Here is a 17,041-nt window from a genome sequence, read left to right as displayed (position 1 = left end):
TCCCTAGAGGCCTTTTTACATCTTTTCTTCAGTAGTAGCTTAATGTATGTCACGTAATTTATTACTCAGGCAATATTTTTTGGGGGGTGTTTGGACCACACCTGGTGGTGCTCAGGGATTACTCCTGGCTCTGTGCTCAGAAATCACTCCTGACAGGCTCAGGAGACCATATACGATGCTGGGGAACAAACCCAGGGTCGTCCTGGGTTGACTGCATGCAAGACCAAAGCCTTATAGCTGTGCTATGGCTCCAGCCCAACTCAGGCAATCTTAAAGGGGAAAAAAAAAGAGGGAGTTCATTGAAAGAAAAGTGGAAAATCCACTAAGAAGTGGAAAATCCAGCAAATATCAGGAAAGAACTAGAACAGAATTGGACACCAAGTAGAGCCAAAAATGCTTATATTGTCTCTCATCATGCTTTGCTTATACTTGTGCTGAGCCTTTTGATCTCTGCAGTTCAGTTCTCTGATTTAGACAACTCCAGGGCTGTTCCCTAACTTCCCATTATTCTACATTCAGTCACAGATAGAAACTAGCTGGCAATTGCAAACCTACTTTCAAATGCCTCTGAAAGGCAGTCTGATAGTGAGTTCTGATTCATCCTAAAAATAGTCAGAAAAATGAGCAAATTGAGGAACCACAGTCTCTGCTGGCTGCCTGGAGCCCACTCACAAAAGCAAATAACTAAATAAACACAAAGTTTGGGAATATAGCTCTAAGACAGGGAAGGCATCTCAGAAGTATCTGCTCTGCTAAGGAATTCAAGCGATTTTGTGTGGAGTATAAAGTTGAGTACAGAGTCCCTAGTTTCTTTCCTTTTTTTTTTGTTTGGTTTTGGTTTTTGGACCACATCCTGCTGTGCTCAGGGCTTACTCCTGGCTCTGGCACTCAGGGATCATTCTTGGTGGGCTTGGCTAAGACCTTATGGGTTACTGGGAATGGACATGAGTTGGTCATGTGCAAAGCAAAAGCTCTACTTGTTGTACTATCACTCCACCTGCCCCAGATATTTTCCTGCCTGCCTCTCCCAGTGACATGTCTATTCCCCATAGCAAGAATATATCCCTTCTACTTCATCTTGGTACATATTGTTCAGTCTGGAGTCTCTTTGTCCTGCCCCCAGACCTCCTGCCCCCTAACTCCTTCTGCTTCAAGAAGTCAACTCAGTTGACCTTTTGTCATACTAAGTAGAAAACATTTGATTCTAGGTTGCCTCTCATAGAAATCTGATCCATTCATGGTGATCAACTCAAAACTGTCATTGTGGGAACACTTGTCATTTCTACTGAGCAATAACACGTGTCTTGTGAATATAAAATGCACATAGTGACATTCTAGCCACCACAAATTTCTAGGAACTGACATTTTTAAACCACAAAATGCAATTATCATTGGTAGCAATGCTAGAAAGTACAAAATTGAGGGTCTGAAGAGATAGAACAGGAGTTAAGACATCAATCTTGCATGTGGTCACTTTGGTTGACCCTAGATTGATCCTGGACATCACAAATAGTTCCCTGAGCATTATCAAGGGTCACTTCTAAGTAGCCCAGAGGACTGCCAAGTGTGATGCATAACTACCTCAAAACATACAAAATTGATTCATGAATTAAAAATAAAGTGGGGTGGGGCCGGGCGGTGGCGCTAAAGGTAAGGTGCCTGCCTTGCCTGCGCTAACCTTGGACGGACCGCGGTTCGATCCCCCGGTGTCCCATATGGTCCCCCAAGCCAGGAGCAACTTCTGAGCACATAGCCAGGAGTAACCCCTGAGCATTATCGGGTGTGGCCCCCCAAAAAAAAATAAAGTGGGGTGGGTAAAAAAATGGAATGGTTTTTGGGGCCAAAGATGAAGACTCTTGTTTCGTATGTTGCTGACCCATTTTGGTTTTTTTTGAGGGAGAGGGATGTTGTTTGTTTGCTTTAGGGCCACATCCAGCAGTGTTCAGGACTCCTGGCTCTGAGCTCATGAATCACTCCTGGTAAGCTTGGGAAACCAAGCTTGAACCAAGCTTATGGTCCACCATTTTGATTCTCTGGACTGCATATGGCTTTCCTAGCATTGTATCAGTCATGATACAGTGTAGTCCAGCTCTTCATCTTCCCAACAAAGATTTTTTAATTGAAACCAATGTGAATTCACAGTTAAAGTACATAGTGACAATGAATTAGGGCAACTCCCACTACCAGTGTTGACCTCCCTCCACCCCTGTTCTGAGCATGCATCACACACCTCCCCCCCTTAGCCCCTGACTGCTAGTATAACAAGTCCCTTTTGTGTATAGGTTGTTGTAGTTTGGGACTCTTGATTCTATTGTTATTGACTTTGGGTATTTAGGTCTGATCATTTATTTCCATTCATGCTCATGAGACTGCTTTGCCCCTGGTACCATCCTCTTTTATTATTTTTCTCAGTTTGTAGGAAGACTTAGAAATATGAGGCAGAACAAGATAATTCATGTTCTATGGTTCTGTTAAAAAAAAAAAAAAGAAAGCAGGCAGGAGCCCCTGTCTAGAAGCTATAAATAGAAATTAAGAAAAAAGAAAAAAAAGTAAAAGGGTGGGGGCCGGAGAGATAGCATGGAGGTAAGGCGTTTGCCTTTTATGTAGAAGGTCATTGGTTAGAATCCCAGCATCCCATATGGTCCCCCGTGCCTGCCAGGAGCAATTTCTGAGCATGGAGCCAGGAGTTACCCCTGAGCGTTGCCGGGTGTGACCCAAAAATCACAGAAAAATAAAAGGGTGAGAGCTGGTGTTTCAAGTTTTTATTGTTTTGTTTTTGTTTTTTGCATAGTTACAGTAAGTATTGGGGAAATTAGAAAGGAAATTTGCTTGGCCTAAGAGATACAGAGTGCCTCCACCCTTTAAGCATTTGTCATGAAACTAATTATAGGGTTGGGACATATTCATTGTCAAACCCTAGGTCTTTCCTTTTTTCTTTCTTTTTTTTTTTTTGGTTTTTGGCTCACACCTGACAGTGCTCAGGGGTTACTCCTGGGTTTCGAACCATTGTCTCTCTTAGATCTGCTGCATGTAAAGCAAACGCCCTACCCCTGTTGTATCTCTCCGGCCCCTGGGGTCTTTCTTTATGGTGCCAAGAAATGTTCTGCATAGTTGTGGTTGTCAAAGTCAGTCCTCTGTAATTAGAGGTCTTAGTTTTTGCACAGATCCTAGGACGAAGTCTAGGATAGAGTCAAAGATGATTTCTTTATTTTTTTCAATTTTATTTTATTGAAACCATTGTGATTTAAGAAGTCCTTCATAGTTGGATTTCAGACATACAATAAATCAGGGCCAATCTCACCAAAGATGATTTCTGGGGCCAAATAGATAGCACAGCGGTAGAGTGTTTGCCTTGCATGCAGCTGATTCAGGAGGGACGGTGGTTCAAATCCCAGCATCCCTGTGCCTGCCAAAGACTATTTCCGAATGCAGAGCCAGGAGTAAGTGCCACAGGGTGTGACCCCAAAACCACACACACACACACACACACACACACACACACAAAGATGATTTTCTTTCTTTCTTCTCTTTCTTTCTTTCTTTCTCTTTCTTTCTTTCTTTCTTTCTTTCTTCTTTCTTTCTTTCTCTCTTTCTTTCTTTTTTGTTTCTTTCTTTCTTTTTCTTTCTTTCTTTCTTTCTTTCTTTCTTTCTCCTTCTTTCTTTCTTTGTCTGTTTCTTTCTTTCTTTTTCTTTCTTTCTCTCTTTCTTTCTTTTTGTTTCTTTCTTTCTTTTTCTTTCTTTCTTTCTTTCTTTCTTTCTTTCTCCTTGGGGGGGTCGTCACACCCGGCAGTGCTCAGGGGTTACTCCTGGCTGTCTGCTCAGAAATAGCTCCTGGCAGGCACGGGGGACCATATGGGACACCAGGATTCGAACCAACCACCTTTGATACTGGATCGGCTGCTTGCAAGGCAAATGCCGCTGTGCTATCTCTCCGGGCCCTCTTTCTTTTTTTTGGGGGGTGGGGGGGTCACACCTGGCAGCGCTCAGGGGTTATTCCTGGCTCTAGCTCAGAAATCTCTCCTGGCAGGCTCGGGGGACCATATGGATGCCGGGATTCGAACCACTGTCCTTCTGCATGCAAGGCAAGCACCCTACCTCCATGCTATCTTTCCGACCTCACAAAGATGATTTCTAATCGAACTCCTACTTCAGTATATCTGCCTTTCCCAGTCTTCCTTGAACTAGATAAAGCCAGATGAATAGACTGGAATTGGAGAGAAGTAGGGTTACTCTAATAGTTCTTGTTTGAAAGGCTTTTGACCACCACTTTTTGCCTTCCTTTTCCAGGACTGAAGCATGGCTGTTTGTAGCCAGGATCTAAGTAAGGCCTTGACCAGGCAACCAATGGCAATATCCTTTGTGTGTGTGTATTTGGGGGTGGTGGTGGAGGGCCCACACCCAGCAGTGCTCAGAAATCACTCTTGGCAGGTTCAGGGGACCATATGAGATGCCGAATCATCTGTCCTGGGTCAGCCGCATGCAAGGCAAATGCCCTACTACTACTATACTATTATTCTGACCTTGAGCAATATCTTTAGATGACGACAAAAGAAGTGGGAGAAGCAGCCAGAAGCCCAGCCTGCCTAAAGGACTTTGCTCTGGCCCCTTTCATGGGGTCTTGGAGGCTGGTAGATGGCTCTGAGGTCAAGCACTGCCACTGGGGCTAGAGTGATAGCATAGCAGGTAAGGTACTTGCCTTGCATGCAGCTGACCCAGGTTCTAACCCCAGCATCCCATTATGGTCCCCTGCATTCATCAGGAGTAATTATTGAGCCAGAGCCAGGAATAACCCCTGAGTAGTGCTGGGTATGGCCCAAAAACCAAAGTGTGGCCCTTCATTTCATAGCATGTGTGAGACCCCACGGTAGATTCTGGCAGCCGCTGCCTGTGCTAAATCTGATGTCGGCAGCTTTGCTGCCTCTGGTGTGGGTGCAGCAAGGATTTCCCACTCCTCAGTCACCAGGTATGTACAGAGCCACAACTTAAAGTACATGGAGCAATGCAGCCAGGAGCACAATTGCCAGCAAGCACTGTGCAAGTCATTGTGTGACTCTCACCTTATGACACAACAAGCATAAAGTGTGGAGCTTCCAGCGAGCCCCTGGTTGAGTGTGTGAGCACCTCAACCTGAAAGGTAATATCCAGAGAAGCTTCACAAGCAAGAATAACCCCATCATCAGAATATCAACAACGAAGGGAAAGCAGGTGGTGGCTGAGACAGGACAGCAGAGAGGGCACTTGCCTTGCCCATCCAAGTTTGACCCCTGGCACCCTATAATGATATCCTGAGCCACACCAGTAGTGATCCTTGAGCACTTTCAGGTGAATCGCCTCAAACCCTCAAACTCTCACTTTCCCCAACAAAGAAAAAAAAAAAACAAAACAAAACAAACAAATAGGAGGGAATAAGTAAGTAAATAAAAAGAAAGAACCAATGCTTTATAATCAATATATAAGGAGAGAGAGAGAGAGAGGGAGGGAGAGAGAGAGAGGGAGGGAGAGAGACAGAGAGAGAGAGAGAGAGAGAGAGAAAGAGAGAGAAGAGAGAGAGAGAGAGAGAGAGAGAGAGAGAGAGAGAGAGAGAAGAGAGAGAGAGAGAGAGAGAGAGAGAGAATGTTTGTGTCCAGGCAAATTATCCACTGCTTTACCTGAACTGACTCATTGGGTCCTAGGAAGGGGAGGTGGTGGTTTTCTGCAGTGCAGAGATGGAACCACTCTTCATGCTTTCTAGTATCTAGCATAGCACCTTATTTAAAAACAACAAAACCCCACAAAGTGTTTAATCAACTTTTGTTGATTGAATCGTGCCTGAATTGGCAGAAACTGGAGCCATCAAAAAAAAAAATTGAGTTGGATCAAATTGGAAGGACGTGGGATGTCCAAGTCAGGAATTTTGCTTGATGGTACCCATATGGGGGTGGGTGGGAAACCGAGTGGTCAGGCCTCTCGGATTCGTGTGAACGAGCGACACCTGCTGGCAAACTGAAACACCGCAGCTGAACTTGGAGGAGAATTTCAGCAAGAAAGCCGTTTCTTGATACAGTGGAGCAAGTCCGTGAGGAGCAAACCAGTGAAATGTCTCCTAAGTTAAAATGGTATCTAGGAAAGGGTTTAAGGCGGGAGTCTTGCATATGGTAAGCCAGGTTTGATTTCCCAGGATCACATATGGTCTTCCCAAGCTCCTCTGGAAAGGAGTGACCTCTGAATGCAAAACTAGGAATAACCCCATAGCTCCACTGGGTGTGGCCCCGAATCCCTCCCCCAAACACAACTAAAAACAAAAGCAACAAGTAAAAAAAGTATAAAGCAAGAAAGCAATGATCATTAGTTTACATGGAAACCCATTTTAGCATTCCTAGGCTCCAAAATAACTTGTCCTATCATATCAAATTTAGAAAGATCTAAAATAGCGCAACAGAATAACATGGGAGTAATAGGATCAACACACAGGCCTTATAAAAGAAATAAAATGACTAGACAATCTAGTTGCACCTAGCAGAATCGCAGGCATCAAATTGTGATGATGGGGTGTGAGGCTGAGCTGCTGGAGGTCAGGGTCCAGAGGTTTAGGGCACTGGGGTGAAGGAGAGAGAGTAAAACTGAGAGTATGTTTTGTCGCAGTTGGAGTCCATCAGGGCATTCTGATATCTGTGGTGATTGATACAGAAGCTGTGACAGCTCAGCTGCACAGCTTTGTCTATTATGACTTTCTTTGAGACACTCAGAATGTCCTGCAGTGGCTGGAATGATAGTACAGAAGTAAGGTGCTTGGTTTGTATGTGGCAACCCAGGCCAGATCTTGGGCACCACATACAGTCCCCCTAAGTATGGCCAGGAGAAAGCCCTCAACATCACCAGGTATGGGCCCCCAAACCAGAAGCCTAGCCTCCCCTTCCAAGAAACTCATACTCGCTATATTCCTGTAAGGTGAATAGTGTCACACACAAGTGCTTATTAATGACATGCAATTATTAGGGATGCTCTTCAGTCTCCAGACATATCTGGGCTGCAGAATAAATCAGGATAATACTCAGAGGCTTACAAATGAAGTTGGAAGCTGCACCACTGGGCAGAGAAGCAGAAAAGTTTGGTGTCACTCTTGCTACTTGAGATTGTTGCTACTTCTCTAGAACTCTGTATAGAAAGAAATGCCAAAAATCTTTCTACTTACCATTGGTTGTAAAAGGGAAAATTCTGGGTCAGAGCAATAGCACAACAGCAGGGCATTTGCCTTGCAAGCGGTTGACCTGGGACAGACCCAGGTTCAGTTTCTGTCATTCCATATGGTTCCCTGAGCCTGCCAAGAGCGATTTCTGAGTGCAAAACCAGGAGTAACCCCTGAGAGCTGCCAGGTGTGGCCTCCTCCCCAAAAGGGAAATTCCTCTTTGGATTTTTTTGGGGGGGGGCATACTTCACAGTACTTGGGGGCTATTCATGCAAATCATGCTTTACAAGTGCACAGGACACTGAGCTCTTTACAGGTTTTTTGTTTGTTTTTGGTTTTTTTTTTTCATCTTTTGCAGGGGAGAGGGCAATGTCAGGGAATGAGGTGTGGCCAAAAATGGCTGTGCAGTGGGGCTCATCCCAGTTATGTGTTCAGGGTTGTGTCAAGTGGTGCTGGGGAAACCAGACAATGTTGGGTATCACACCGAGGTCAGCCATAGGCAGGGCAAGTTGCTTAATTTGTACTGTCTTGCTGGTTCTTTGGACTTTGTTTGGGACCACACATACCTGACAATGCTCAGGGCTTACTTCATGCTCTGTGCTCATGTTTTACTCCTGGAGGTACTCAGGCACTACTCCTGGTTCTGCACTTAGGGATCACTCCTGGCAGTGTTCATGGGATGCCAGGGATAGAACCTGGGTCAGCCACGTACAAGGTAAGGATCCTGCCTGCTGGATTTTTTTAGTTTAGGGAAAAACAGGTACTAATGTTAAATTTTCCGGGGGGTTGAGGAGGGAGGTGGCATAACATAACTTGTAAAAAGTGAAGGATTATTTGTACTCTAAGGTTGTACACATAAGGTTGTGCTTAGGAAAAGGTGAAGAGATGTCACAATTTGAACGATTCTGAGCCAATCCCCATGATGGGTGGTGGCAGGGGAAGAGGGTGCAGTCAGCTTTAAGACTGTTATGCGGAAGTTTCAGATTTGCTTTTGTTTCTTCCAACCTCATCTCTGCCCTTTGATCTGTAGAAGAAACTGTAATGCCTCCTCCTTTCCCCCCTTCCTGTGATTCTTTCCTGGCTGTTTCATTAGTTCATGGTTTTTCTCATTTCCACCCAAGCATCTAGTCACCATGGCAAAATTAAATTATTGGAGCCAACTGTGACTTTGATTTAGGAAAAGAAAAAGGAACCACAGCAAACAAAACAAAGTCCTTATACCATCACCAAAAATTAGCTTTTCCCTCAGACAAGATTTTTGTGGCAGTTCTTCAGCTGGTCCAAGGGAAGACTTTCATCAGACTTCAGTCAGAAGAGATGCTCTCTAATCCTAACACCCAGTTCACTCTCACCCAAATTCCTGGTTTTCCTGCAGTGATCACTGGCCCTTGGCTCTGGTTTTTAGGAGATTTAGGAAAAACAAATGGTGTCTTAGGACTGTGTTTATCTGTCAATATCACATGAGCTTTAAAATTTTATTTTCCTATATTTTTTTTATCAGTTACCTCAAAGCTCTAATACATTTGACTAAGAATTAGAGTGCATGTCACAGTTCATAAGTAGCTAAGGAGGGGGCTGAAATGATCCTATTGCTGGTAGGCATTTATCTTTTTTTTGGGGGGGGGTCACTCCTGGCAGCACTCAGGGGCTACTCCTGGCTCTATGCTCAGAAATTGCCCCAGCATGGGGCCGGAGACATAGCACAGCGGTGTTTGCCTTGCAAGCAACCGATCCAGGACCTAAGGTGGCTGGTTCAAATCCCGGTGTCCCATATAGTCCCCTGTGCCTGCCAGGAGCTATTTCTGAGCAGACAGCCAGGAGTAACTCCTAAGCAATGCCGGGTGTGGCCCAAAAACCGAAAAAAAAAAAAAATCACCCCAGCAGGCTCGGGGGACCTTGTGGATGCCAGGATTCAAACCACCATCCTTCTGCATGCAAGGAAAACGCCTCACCTCCATGCTATCTCTCCGGCCCCAGGGCATTTATCTTGTACACGACAGATCAGGTTCAATCCCAGGCACCCTCTATGGTCTGTGCCACCAGAAATGATCCCTGAGTGCAGAGCCAAGAGTGAGCCCTGAGCATGACTGGGTCTGACCCCAAAACAAGCAAACAAAGAAAAAGTAGCTAAGGGGTTAGAGGAAGAAGAGGTTTACTTGGAGGGAACCTTTGAGGGGAGCTTGGTCACTTCTCACAAGATCATCAGATGGGAAGGCAGGTATCTTTCCATTCCCATGCATCTTTCATCCTCTTTTAAAGTGAAACAAAATAGTTTTTTTTTTCTTTTTTTGTGGTTTTTGGGTCACACTTGGCAGTGCTCAGGGGTTATTCCTGGCTCCAGGCTCAAAAATTGCTCCTGGCACGCACGGGGGACCATATGGGGTGCCGGGATTCGAACCGATGACCTCCTGCATGAAAAGCAAACGCCTTACCTCCATGCTATCTCTTCGGCCCCAACAAAATAGTTTTTATTGAACAAAATTTACTCATAAAAACATGATAGGAGAGAAAGAGGAATATGTGTTCAAAAGAGAACATGGGCTTCTTCTGAGTGGAAAAAAACAGGGAGATACATGTGTAAATGAGAACACATGTTCAAGAAAGGGCAAGCCGGGAGATGGTTTTGTGTCACACTCAGTTTGTACTCATGCCTACTTCCTGCAGTGCTCAAGAGATCATGCAATACCTGGGTTTAAGCCCAGGATCTCATACATGCAAGGCAAGTGCTGATCAATCTTTTTTTTTATTTTAATCTTCTCTGGTATCTTGGAAATGACAAAAGGGCCATTCTCTGAACTGATCTTCAAACTATCTCATGAGGACCAGAGAAATTTTTAAGGAGCTGGTATATAATATATGTTTTATATGCAGAAGGCCCAGGCTTAATCCTTGGGACCACATGGTACTCCAAGCATCACTGGGAGTGAGCACTGGAAGTTGTCACCTCCAAGTCAAAACCAAAACAAACAGAATAAAAAAATATGTGTCAGGGCTGGAGTGGTCCTCAAACTATGGCCCACGGGCCACATATTGAATTTGTATCTGTTTTGTTTCTTCATTGCAAAATAAGATATATGCAGTGTGCATAAGAATTCGTTCATAAGTTTTGTTTTTACTATAGTCAGACCCTCCAATGGTCTGAGGGACAGTGAACTGGCCCCCTGTTTAAAAAGTTTGAGGACCCCTGGCTCTAGTAGGTAGGGTGTTTGTCTTGCACACCGCTGACCTGGGTTTGATCCCTAGCATCCCATAGAGTCCCCTGTGCCTGCCAGGAGTGATTCCTGAGCCCAGAGGCAGGAGTAAACCCTGAGTACATATGTGTATGTATGTGTGAACTTTTCCTGAAACCAGCAACCCTACTCTGAGCATTACTGCTATGGTCCCAGAAAATACACACACACACACACACACACACACACACACACACACACACACACACAGTCTCTTTTGGGAGGATTGGGCCACACCTGGAAGAGCTCAGAAGAATTACTACTGGCTCTGTAGTTCGAAATTACTCTTGGCAGGCTGGACCATATTCGGATGCCTGAGATCGAACCCAGGTCCATCCCAGGTTGGCCATGTACAAGGCAAATGCCCTACCCGCTGTGCTATCATTCCTTTACAGCCTAGATCCCTGTGGCTGTTTTGTGCCCTAGTGCTCAAAGAGCACAAGGTGAGGAGAAATCTGAATAGCTGAAGTCTGGGAATTAGGAGAAGGCGCCTTTAATCAGGGATTCAGAGGAAAGAGCCATGGAATAGAGAGGGCTGTAGCTCTGTCGCTAAATTTGACATTGGGGATTAGGGCTGCAATGGTGATAAAGTTCATGCCTTGAATGCATGAGGTCCAGGTTTAGAGTTTCTGTTTCCTCTTAATGAAGGGAGAGATAGATAGATAGATAGATAGATAGATAGATAGATATAGATAGATAGATAGATAGATAGATAGATATAGATAGAGATTTCATTTGAGTTCAGGAAATTTTTCCTTTAGTAAAGGGCTGAAAGGGGGGTTTATTTAAGCAGTTAGTTAGAACAAAACCAAAAATGAAAAGGGAAATGATTTTCCAGTGACTATGACACACTGAGAAACAGATGAGAATTCTTTCCCAATAATCACAAACGTTCATCCAAATGATCCCTGGGAGAGGGGTGCATGCGAGCATGTGGGGTACAGCCTGGAGGAGCTGGCCACCAAAGAAAGGGAAGGATGTTCCAATAACCAGAGCTGAGGGGGACTTGCAGCAGCTGAACAGGTTTAGAAAGTCAGGTTGATGGTCCAAGGCAGGGCAGAGTTCATAATCAAGGGCCAAGGAGACAGAATATGGGGGAGAGAAAACGTAGAACCAAGGACTATTATTTCCAGATATTGACACAATTCTTAAGATGTATACTTGTTCTCTGTAAAAAACTTGAGGAAGGAATAGGAGCCAGAGGGCCTCACATCCTAGTTTGGTCTTTGCATCTGTGTAGGGTCCTCTGGCACAAAGTAGGGTAACCCATGTACCCAGTAGGGCCCTGAGGAATTGATGAAATCACTGACTTCTGAGAGGTCTTGCTCTCTCTAGGATCATTTGTCCTTGAGGAAGCCAGCAGTAGGAAAAGATGATTCACCTGACAAAAAACTGAGTTCTCTTACCTATAGCTGCCTCTAGAGGAGTGACCATGAGAAGGCAGAACCTCCATTTCTGGTCAGTCTTTGAACTGTAGCTTCATGCCAGCCAGTGCCAGATTTATCCAGCTAGTTCACTCCCAAAGGCCTTACTCATGGAAACTCTGAGGTAATAGTGTTTATCGTTATGCTAAGCCATGAAAGGTTGAGGTTACACAGCAGTAGATACTAAAATAGAACGCTGAAGTCAACCACAGGAGCTTTCCCTCTGCCCACAGAGCTCTCCCTCCCTCTCAGCTCTCATTCACAGTAGATTCAACTCTGAAAGTACCTGAGAAGTCATTTGCCCTCCCCATTCTGATTCTACGGTTGTGGAAACATTTTTAAACCCCTCACAGCTCTGCTCCTTAGCTCACCCCACACACATTGCTATTATCACAAGAGGAATTTCCCCTCCACACCCTCCTCACCACACATGTAGTACCTCAAATCATACTTAATAGCAATTACTTCTGGAATCTGAGAAGCCTTTGATTTTACACACCCTGCTTTTATATTCCTTCCAACCTTGTGCTCTCTGTCTGAGTAGAGTATCTACATCCATAATCAGTTTTTGTGGCAGATATTTATTCATTCATTTACATATTCTTTGACACTGACATAATTTTTTGGGGTCACACCCAGCAGCACTCAGGGGTTACCCCTGGCTCTATGCTCAGAAATTGCTCTTGGCAGGCTCGGGGGACCATATGGGATGCTGGGATTTGAATCACCATCCTTATGCATGCAAGGCAAATGCCTTACCTCCATGCCATCTCTCCAGACCCGACATAATTATTTTTTAATGTTTATATTTTTATTTATTTTTTTTTGATTTTTGTTTTTTTGAGTCACACCCAGAGGCACTCAGGGTTTACTCCTGGCTCTGCACTCACATATTGCTCCTGGGAGCCTGAATGATAGCACAGCAATAAGGTGTTTGCCTTGCATGAGGCCAACACAGGTGGACCCTGGTTTGATTCCCGGTATCCCATATGGTTCCCCGATCCTGCCAGGAATAATTTCTGAGTGCAGAACAAGGAGTAACCCCTGAGCGCTGCCAGGTGGGGCCCCCAACCCTCCCCTCCCAAATCGATTGCTTTGTTTCTTTATATTTAACAAGTGAAGATGGGGATGGAGAGATAGCATGGAGGTAAGGCATTTGCCTTACATGCAGAAGGACAGTGGTTTGAATTCCGGCATCCAATATGGCCCCCTGAGCCTGTCAGGAGCGATTTCTGAGCACAGAGACAGGAGTAAACCCTGAGTGCTGCTGGGTGTGGTCCAAAAACTAAAAACAAAACAAAACAAAAAAACAAAAAAAACCAAATCAAAACAAAACCCAAAAACATAAAACAAAAACAAAATAAACAAGTGAAGAGATCATCTGGTTTTTAAGACCCATCCTTTAAGGGGTGGTTTAAAATACTATAGAGGTTAAGACTCATGCCTTTCTAGAGAAAGACGCAAAATGATCTCACTCATCTATGGGTTTTAAGAAAAATGAAAGACATTCTTGCAATAATTTTCAGAGACAAAAGAGATGAGGGCTGGAAGATGCAGCTCATGACATGAAGCTCACCACAAAGAGTGATGAGTGTTGTTAGAGAAATAACTACATTGAGAACTATCCTAACAATGTGAATGAATGAGGGAAGTAGAAAGCCTCTCTTGAGTGCAGGTGGGGGTGGGGTGGGGAGGAGGGTGATTTGGGACATTGGTGGTGGGAATGTTGCACTGGTGAAGGGGGGTGTTCTTTACATGACTGAAATCATACAACTACAATCATATTTGTAATCACAGTGTTTAAATAAAGATTTAAAAAAAGACTCTTGTGCTCGCTTCGGCAACACACATACTAAAATTGGAACAATACAGAGATTAGCATGGCCCCTGTGCAAGGATGACACTCAAATTCATGAAGCGTTCCATATTTAAAAAAAAAAAGACTCTTGCCTTGCATGCTGCCAACCCTGATTCAACCTCCTATTTTACACATGGTTCCCCAAATACCACATAAGTATGTGAGCACAAAGCCAGGAGTAAGCTTTGAGCACTGCTGGGTGTGCCCCACCTGGAAAAGGAATTTAAAAGAATCTTTATGTATATATGATATGCAATCATATGTATTGCATATGGATGAAGGCACTGGCCTTGCATGCAAAAAATCCCAGTGTGATCCATGACACCACCAATAAGCCCTGAGCACCACTGGTGGGACATACCCTCACCCCAAGAACAGGGGATACAGCTCATATGCGTGAAACACTAGCTTCAATCCCAGTAATTCCCCCCCCACACACACACACTTTCTAAAAATGTCTTTCTATAATCGCTTTTTTTTTTTTTTTTTTTTGGGTTTTGGGTCACATCCAGCAGTGCTCAGGGGTTACTCCTGACTTTATGCTCAGAAATAGCTCTGGCAGGCTCAGGGGGCCATATGGGATGCTGGGATTCGAACCACTGTCCTGCATGCAAGGCAAATGCTCTACCTCCATGCTATCTCTGAGTTCCCTATAAACTCTTCTTTATAGACCAATACATTCTGATATCAGGACAACTGAAAGATAAACAAATACTTTACAATTTTTATTTATTTGGGGTTTTTGGTCATACCCAAAAGGAGGGAAAAGGATCTTTGTAATCCTCTCTGCATGAGCTCTAAATGTACATACAATAGGTGGGAGGATTGAAGATAAGGAACATGCACAAATCACCTGTGCTTGGGGCAGAACCTGTAGTCATCACCTCACACCTGTCATCTCCTCACCCCATAGTGAGAACCATGATTGACATACACAAACAATTGCCTCAGAGGCTTCCCCTCCCTGCATTGAGTTTACAACGGCTCCCAAATACTCTAGTCTCCTTGTCTTGGTGCTTCAGTCCCAGATGCCTAGGAGAGGCTGCATTAATGGGTTTATTTACAGGCGAATGATAATTAAAAAGGGAGAGAGTTTGGGGAGATGGTTCTAAGGGCTGATAGGTGTGTTTCGCATGTGGGAACACCAGGTTAAATCCCTAGCACTTTATGGTTTCCCAGACACCATAGAGCAACAGAACAGTTATGCCATTTTTCTGTAATAAAAGATAAGAATTTAGTTTCAGTATGGGGGAGTAGGGACACACCCAGTGATGCTCAAAACTATTCCCCATTCTGTGTTCTAATGCCATTGGCAAGGTTCAGGGGACTCTATATGGTGCTCAGGATCTGCTGCAACAAGGCAAGTGCTTTAACCCTTATATTATCTCTTTCTATGCTGGTCTCAGTATCTTCCTGCCCATACTCACCTGGTTCTTGATAGGGTAAAGATGATAAATGTCTGTGTGATGAGATGAGAGGCAGGGGTGCTAATTGCTAAATCCATTGGGCTTCTAGAACAGGAGACATGATATTGCAGGAACTGATAGGATAACTGAGAGGTAAAGGAACTAGGGGGTGTTGGGGAGGAAATCTACTAAACCATGCAAGTGTGCAAGACAGAAGGATTGTTCACAATCCCAGCAGATAGGACTGTGTGAGATTTCATCACTCTCTTCAGAACAGTGTTCCATTTATTTTTGTTTAGTTGTGTATGAAGAGGCAGCAGTATGATTGAGGGGTGTGGTGCTGGGGATGGAGCACAGGGCTTTAGGGCTTTAGGCTGGGCTTGTGCTTTTACCATTAGAACTACAAGCCTGCCCCCACTGTTTGTAATTAAAACTTATGAAATGTTTCTCCTGGAAATGTTTTATTTATTATTTTCCAGCCCCAGGTGACCATGGGTAACTGGATACAAGAAAAAACCTGACACAAGGTAGGAGAAACAACCATACCATCATCTCAGAGACCTAAAACAGCAGAAGAGTTTATTCTCCTGTGATGTGGAAGCTGAAAGTCCAGAACCAAGGTGTCAGCAGGATGGGGGCCTTTGTGGGACCCAAAGGAGACTGCCCATGCATCTCTTTTGGTTTCTGAGGGTCGAAATTCCTGGTGTTATTCAGCTTGCTGTGCAGAGAGCCTCTGTTTTCAAATGGCATCCTCCATGCACCTCTGTACTTCTTATGATTTCTTGATAAAGATTCTAGTCACTGCCCTGATATAATAAAACTTCATCTTACGTTTGCAAAGACCCTAGTTTGAAATATGGTTTGAATAAGGTTCTGGGTCTGGGTGGATATGACATTTGGATGCGATACTAATCCAACATGTGAGGTTCAAATATTCTACAATTTAACAGTCAGCAAAGCTAGTGGAATGCCCCCAATAGGTTAGAAATCATCAGGGGGTGTAAAGGCCAGGGAAGAGATCAGGAAAAGGTCTCACACTCAGTTGAAAAGAGATATGAGTAAAGTTTTCTGGAACCTCAACAGAGTTTGGGGATAGTTTTCTTGATCTGTGTGTTTTTGTTGGTTTGGGGGGCCACTCTCAGTGGTATGCCAGGCTTTAACTATGGTCCGCTGTGTACAAAGCCTTACCCCTGTATTGAGTCATTGGCCCCTGTGATGAAGATTTTTAACATCTTCTGTGTTTTAAGAAAACATTGCTAAGAGAAAAGACTGGAAAGCATGGGCAATGAAGCACAATCTTTAAAAAAAATCTTGAATTAAGTTAATGTCAGATACACAGTTACAAAGTTATTCATGATTTTCAGTCATATGCCTTCATCAGTGCACACTTCCCAACACCAGTATCCTCAGTTTCCCTCCCACCCTCCCCTCTGTCTGCCTCTGTGGCAGACGTTTTTCTTCTCTCTCTCTCTCTCTCTCTCCTCTCTCTCTCTCTCTCTCTCTCTCTCTCTCTCTCTCTCTCTCTCTCTCTCCTCTCTCCCTCTCTCTCCTCTCCTCTCTCTCTCTTCCTCCCTCTCTCCTTTCCCTCTCTCTCTCCTCTCTCTTATTTCCTGTTGTGTATGTAAACATTCTATGGGATTATTATGTTACTGACCCTACCCTGATCGGTGATTGTGCCCTACCCTAGGGTGTGACCTGGCATTCTGCCCCCACCCTAGGGTGGTACCTGATTCTGCTTCCACCATTGGGTGGTATCTGATCCCACCATTAGGTGGTACTGATTCTGAGGGATAAAAACAAGGGTCTGTGGAAGGCGAGGGGCTTTTGGCTGGAACTGATGCTGAGGCTTTGGACTTCAGTCTTGTCCACCGAATAAAGCTAATATTTCCACAAGCCTGACTGTCTGCGAGCTGTTTACCTGCCACTTCACCTCAGAACCGCTGGCTGAACAGGGTGAC

The 17,041-nt window shown here is 44.4% G+C and overlaps 1 non-coding gene across 1 annotated transcript; it reads left to right on the top strand.

Annotated features, from left to right (window-relative positions):
- Positions 1-13,647: 13,647 nt before the first annotated feature.
- Positions 13,648-13,751, top strand: LOC126007450 (U6 spliceosomal RNA). Its single transcript, XR_007495022.1, has one exon. It is a non-coding gene; the product is annotated as a U6 spliceosomal RNA (small nuclear RNA).
- The last annotated feature ends 3,290 nt before the right edge of the window (positions 13,752-17,041 follow it).

This window comes from Suncus etruscus, chromosome 4, assembly GCF_024139225.1.
Source record: "Suncus etruscus isolate mSunEtr1 chromosome 4, mSunEtr1.pri.cur, whole genome shotgun sequence".
NCBI classification, from domain to species: Eukaryota; Metazoa; Chordata; class Mammalia; order Eulipotyphla; family Soricidae; genus Suncus; species Suncus etruscus.
Note: the sequence above shows the minus strand (reverse complement) of the source record. Positions and strands in the feature narration are given on the sequence as shown.